Below are 6653 nucleotides of genomic sequence, written 5' to 3' on the forward strand. Positions count from 1 at the left end.
GTGATGATAATGATGAGAAGGAGGAGGGGGAGGAAGAGGAAATGCAAGATGAAGAAGAGGAGGAGGAAGAGGAGGAAGAAAAAATTTAAAAAGAATAAGATTGAAGAGAGCAGTAAAATGGCTATCAGGAGAGAGAGAGAGAGAGAGAGAGAGAGAGAGAGAGAGAGAGAGAGAGAGAGAGAGAGAGAGAGAGAGAGAGAGAGAGAGAGAGAGAGAGAGAGAGAGAGAGAGAGAGAGAGAGAGAGAGAGAGAGAGAGAGAAAAAAAAAACGTATTTTTTTCACTTGTATATTATGTTAATGATGCATGTTCAAGGTCACAAGGGAAGCATATAAAGAAAAAGAAAAAAAAAAGAAAAAAACATCTCAAAGAAGAGTAAAAATATATATATAATTGTCTTTGTACGTATTTATATATATGATAGGGATCTCTCTCTCTCTCTCTCTCTCTCTCTCTCTCTCTCTGCCTACTTCCCTCCTAGTATCTTCCTCCTTCCTTCCTTCCTTTCTTTCTTTCAATCACCCATGTAGTACGTCTCAGTGTGTGTGTGTGTGTGTGTGTGTGTGTGTGTGTGTGTGTGTGTGTGTGTGTGTGTGTGTGTTCAGCTCCAGCCCACGGTCACGTAAAACAATTAAACTGAAGGGGGAGGAAGGGAGGGAGGGAGAGAAGAAGGGAGGAAGGGAGAGAAGAGGGCTTGAAGGTGGAGTGTAAGGTAAGTGTCATTAAGGTCACTATCGTCTCTACTCTTCTCTTCTCTCTTCTTTTTTTCTCTCTCTTTCCTCCACTCTTAAATATATCACCCAATTATTCTCCTTTTTTTCCTCCCTCCCTCCCTTTCCTCTCCTACTCTTTCTTCTTTTCCCTCCCTTACTTTCCTCTCCTACCTTATATATAACACCCACCTCTCTCCTCTTATTTTCTCTTCTCTCTTCTTCTTTCCTCTTCTCTTCTCTCTCTGCTCCACCCTTCTGTACAGCACTCGTCTTTCTCCTTTTTCCCTCCCTTCCTTTTCTCTCCTAACCTTTCTCCTTTCCCTCCCTTACTTTCCTCTCCTACCTTATATATAACCCCCCCCCCAATCTCTCTCTCTCTCTCTCCTCCATTCTTATATATAACACCTCCTTATTTTCCCTTTCCCTCCCTTCATTTCCTCTACCTCTCTGAACTGGAACACATCATCTCTCCTCTTCTCTGCTCTCTTCCTCCCCTTCTCTCCTCCACTCATATATAACACCCCCTTTCCTCCTTCTCTCTCTCTCTCTCTCTCTCTGTACAGGAACACAACCTAACCATCAGGATATCCCAGCAGAAGCCCTAAAGTATACCCTCATATATACGGCATCATCTTGCACCGAGACACGATATAGATTACATTAAAAGGGGCGAGGGGAAGGCAGCAGAATGTATGATGAGCAATGCAAATATACGTAGAATATATCCCAAACTACGGGGGAAATACTAGAGAAATATTGATGAAAGAAATGAGGACATGTTACGTATTGTCAGATAAAGAAGACTAGAAGAATAGGGAATAGAGAGAATAGAAGACAATAGATAATAGAATAGACTCAATAGAGGATAGAGAGAATAGAGAATTGTTATGTGTTTATGCAGCTTCAGCCACCACCAGCAGAGAGAGAGAGAGAGAGAGAGAGAGAGAGAGAGAGAGAGAGAGAGAGAGAGAGAGAGAGAGAGAGAGGAAAAAAGCAGACAAACAGTTAACGAAGCAGACTAAACAATGGTACCAACACGGCGGGGCGAGTCTGAAATCTCTCTCTCTCTCTCTCTCTCTCTCTCTCTCTCACACAGGCTTTTTTTCTCATTATTATCATCATTTTTTCCCCTTGAGGTGTTTCCTGTACTGCAAAAAAAAAAAAAAAAAAAAGGAAGCTTGCACTCACCAATCGTTTTCCTCCGCTAAAGCTTGGACGGAGTGGAGGGAGAGATGATGCTGAAGCGGATGAAGAGATGCTGGGTGGTGTTACGCTCCCCTGCTTGCTTGCACGTAATCCCCAAGGCTCACACACACACGCACACGCAACACTGGTCCGCACTCTCCCCGCATTCGTTAAGACCCGCGGATGTCAGTAACCCAGACTCCTCTATCACGAGCACCGATTTCTTCTCTCTTTCGCGTCTTCGACCTCTCCACTTGGTTTACGACTATACTTAACACACTTTTCACTTTACATCTTCACTTAAGTTATCACAATTCTAACTCCCCGTGTCACCAGTGCTCGTTACTTTAGATACGTTCACTTGTATCCCTTTCAATCCCGCCCTCCGAGGTTCTGTCACACCGTCACCCACACCGTCACCGCCACTACCCACGGCCGTGACGCAGCCCCCGGCCAGGCACCGTCACATGTTGAGGCCACTATGCCCCCCTTTGACTCCTGTCTCTGCCTGTCCTCTGCAGCCTCTTCCTCGCTGGCTGCTGTCGTTCGATCGGTGGTGCACGTCGTATCTGAGGAAGAAGAAACTATAAGCATGTACTCGTGTGAAGCATTAATTGGCAATGTGTAGTAGCCAAGTAGGAGTAGCGTGGGCAGGAAGGAAGGAAGAAAAGGAAGGAAGCCAAGATCATACGAAGGGAGAAACAGAAGAAGGAGGAGGAAAAAGAGACGAAGAGAGGAAGAGGGCGAAGGAAAAAAAAAAGGAAGGGGACGAACTATATGACTAAGTATAAGATGGGAGGAAGAAAATGAAGGAAATCAAGATCATACGAAGGGAGAAACAGAAGGAGGAGGAAAACAGACGAAGGAGAGAAAAGGGGACGAAAAAGAAAAAGAAGGAATTGGGGTAGTTCTGAGGGTAGAAATGGGAAGGAACAAGGAAGGGAGACACGGAAGGAAACCAAGATAATATTAGGAAGGGACAAACAGGAGGAGGAGGAGGAAAATAAGACGAAGAACAAAAAAAAGGCTGAGGAAGGGGAGTAGCTCTGAGGGTAGGCGTGGGAGGCTGTAAAACTAGATCAAAAGCCGCCGGTACATGTTCAGCACCCTCCCGTATCTCCGTAACGTGTAGTCGAGAGATAGCAAACTGCGGTGTCTGAGGTGGCAACACTACTGACTATCTCCTAGTCCTCGCGCTGTCCTACGTTGTCTTGGCGGCCTGACACGCGAGGGGGAAGCTTCACAGAGGCGGCCCGTGTGATGTGTTAATAAGGGATAAATGAAAGTTGGATGTTACGTAAGTTAGGGAATATACAAGCAGCCGCCTCACTCTAAGGTCGGCATTATAGGACAGTTTCGCTTCCCACATCAGCTATTTCTAAAGGCCAAAGAGGGGGTCAGTCGGGTTCTAATGAGTGTTTCTTTAGGTTCATGGTACAAAGGATGGGTCAAACTACCACCAGGGTCATAAAACTGCTACTGGAAATGCCCAAAACTCCTATAAAAGCCTTGTCAAATAGGTGTTCTTGGGCGGCGAAATGTCTAATACGATCCTAAGACTCTAAGGGTCAGATTTAAACGTGTCAGGCTACCATTACGACAATCTTCCGAGGCCACAGACAGAGAAGCTTTACCGGGTTTTCATGGGTGATTTTCCTGTTCAAGATCCAGAAGTCGTGCATAATCTTCAATCCATATTCTTAAACATATCGGGTTCCCATTACGACTGTTTTGCAAGGCCAGAGAAGCTTTACCGGGTTTTCATGGGTGATTTTCCCGCTCAAGATGCAGAAGGCGTGTACAACTATCTTCAATCCATATTCTTAAACATATCGGGCCCCCATTACGACTATTTTCCGAGGCCCCAGACAGAGAAGATTAGCCGGGTTTTCATGGGTGATTTTCCCGCTCAAGATGCAGAAGTCGTGTACAACTATCTTCATTCCATATTCTTAAAACATATCGGGTTCCCATTACGACTATTTTCCGAGGCCACAGACAGAGAAGATTAGCCGGGTTTTCATGGGTGATTTTCCCGCTCAAGATGCAGAAGTCGTGTACAACTATCTTCAATCCATATTCTTAAAACATATCGGGTTCCCATTACGACTATTTTGCAAGGCCACAGAGAAGATTAACCGGGTTTTCATGGGTGATTTTCCCGCTCAAGATGCAGAAGGCGTGTACAACTATCTTCAATCCATATTCTTAAACATATCGGGTTCCCATTACGACTATTTTCCGAGGCCACAGACAGAGAAGATTAGCCGGGTTTTCATGGGTGATTTTCCCGCTCAAGATGCAGAAGTCGTGTACAACTATCTTCAATCCATATTCTTAAACATATCGGGTTCCCATTACCACTATTTTGCAAGGCCACAGAGAAGATTTACCGGGTTTTCATGGATCATTTTCCTGTTCAAGATGCAGAAGTCGTGTACAACTATCTTCAATCCATATTCTTAAAACATATCGGGTTCCCATTGCGACTATTTTGCAAGGCCACAGAGAAGATTTACCGGGTTTTCATGGATCATTTTCCTGTTCAAGATGCATAAGTCGTGTACAACTATCTTCAATCCATATTCTTAAAACATATCGGGTTCCCATTACCACTATTTTGCAAGGCCACAGAGAAGATTAGCCGGGTTTTCATCGGTAATTTTCCCGTTCATGGTGCTGAAGTCATGTACAGCTACCACTGGCATCTCAAAACAGTCCATGAAAACCACAACAAATTCTATGAGCCTTTCCAAACTTGAAAACTGAGACACCAATACGTTTAAGAATACAGGCTTAATTACCTACGTGCAAGCCATCTATAGGCTCTAGACTACCTTCCTTGACAAATGTACTTCATAAACTGATGGAAGTCGGTTCAGATCCCAGTCTATTAAGAACTTACTCAGTTTACTTGAGTAAAAATAGGATATGGATTTCACGGTGGCAGATTCAAGCTTTCATTTTTGTCCTTCGTGTGTTAATGTAAGGCAGGGGTCGGCGCGCATATCTACAATCTCCACTGGCCCGACGGTCAAAATATATACTGTTTGAAATCTTGGATCCCTCGGGCGGTGGCCATATTGATACTCATTTCTGCTTTTTATCATATTTTACTCACAATTCAAGTCCCCTGGTGGTGTCAGAGGGCCCCAGAGGGTAGGCGCTGGTGGTTGGTTACTACTGAGACACGGACATGTGGTGAACGCCGCGAATAACAGGTTTAAAATAGATGGGTGGGGTGAGTGGAGAGTCGCCCCGTTGCAGGTGAGAACTGTGTGCGTGTGTCGTCTGCGACAAACACCCAACGGTTACTGATCAACAGGTAAATGATGATCAGATGAGTGATTTGAAACGGATTCCAGTTCTCAAGGGTAAGCAGAACACGGGCTTTGCGACCAGACCAGTGATGAGAAACGGATCATCGTAAACAGAAGAGCCCTTAGAATGAGGGCGTAGAAAAGCGAGTGAAAAGGATATGAAGGAATTGAAAAGTAGCTAAAAAGAAAAGAATGGGTATAAAACAGCGTAAAGATGATATGAGGGAGGAGAAAAGGAAGTGAAAAGGATATGAAGGAATTGAAAAGTAGATAAAAAGAAGAATGGGGATAAAACAGCGAAAAGATGATATGAGGGAGAAGGAAAGCGAGTGAAAAGGATATGAAGGAATTGAAAAGAAGGTAAAAAGACAAGAATGAATATAAAACAGAGTAAAGATGATATGAGGGAGCAGAAAAGCGAGTGAAAAGGATATGAAGGAATTGAAAAGTAGATAAAAAGAAGGATGAGTATAAAACAGCGTGAATATGATATGAGGGAGGAGAAAAGCGAGTGAAAAAGGTATGAAAGAGAGAAAAGTAGATAAAAAGACAAGAATGAGTATAAAACAGCGTAAAAATGAATAGAAAAGGAAGCAAAAAATATCGGAGTTGAAAATGAAGTAAGAAAAAAAATACTAACTCGAAACAGTGTATTAGCCAGACAGGGGGGACACACACACACACACACACACACACACACACACACACACACAGAAATTGACCTCTTGACCACTCCTCTGAACTCTTTTTACATAGGTGTAGAGGCAGTGTATAGTGGCCTTTTTTTCTCTCAATATTACTTTTTTTTTTTTTTACCATTGAGCTGCTTCCTTTCCTGTATAACACACACACACACACACACACACACGAAATTCAAAACACAGTAACATCACATTGAAACATTCATATCCTCTATACCACATAAGTTCTATACCACCAAACCCTCAAATGCAAAATTAATGTATAGTTACCGTGTATAAAAGGCGTATTTACCGGGGACGAATATATCCAAGTGACGCGGGGAGCACCCTAATAACGTAACACCCTTCCTTGGACACGCCTCTAGTGACACTGAAGGGCGCCGCCGATACCAACCTTATCTTGCGCCCTCACAGTTGCCACACGTCGCCAATCGCTTCAACTTCCCTCGCTCTCCCTCTCTTTCTCCACCCTTCCTGATATCCTCACGTCTAATTTTAAGCGGATAATTATGTTTTTAGAGGCAAAGGTGAGTGTTTAAGGCAGTAGGGAAGGCGTGGAAGGGAGGTAAAGGGCAGGATGTGAGGTGTGACCCAGTGCGGAGGTACCACTTCGCCGCGACAACCTTTTCGTTCACCTTTCCTTCGTATCGTGTTTTAAAGGTAAGGTTGCGGGTATACACGCTATAGGTACGCCTGCCCAGATGAGAGAAAAGATAATAGTTGATCATTCTGCTA

The 6653-nt window shown here is 43.9% G+C and overlaps 1 protein-coding gene across 2 annotated transcripts in view; it reads right to left on the bottom strand.

The window, feature by feature from the left end:
- Positions 1–6305, bottom strand: part of LOC126996235 (cytospin-A-like) — a 141786-nt gene extending 135481 nt beyond the window's left edge. The window contains exons 1-2 of one of the 2 annotated variants that reach the window (XM_050856600.1): positions 6189–6305; positions 1901–2466 (exon numbers count right to left, since the gene is read on the bottom strand). The gene's annotated coding sequence lies outside the window, so the exon portion shown is untranslated. The remainder of the gene's footprint in view (positions 1–1900; positions 2467–6188) is intronic. The other variant, XM_050856602.1, reaches the window with a different exon arrangement.
- Positions 6306–6653: the final 348 nt, after the last annotated feature.

This window comes from Eriocheir sinensis, chromosome 9 (genome assembly GCF_024679095.1).
Source record: "Eriocheir sinensis breed Jianghai 21 chromosome 9, ASM2467909v1, whole genome shotgun sequence".
Lineage (NCBI taxonomy): Eukaryota > Metazoa > Arthropoda > Malacostraca > Decapoda > Varunidae > Eriocheir > Eriocheir sinensis.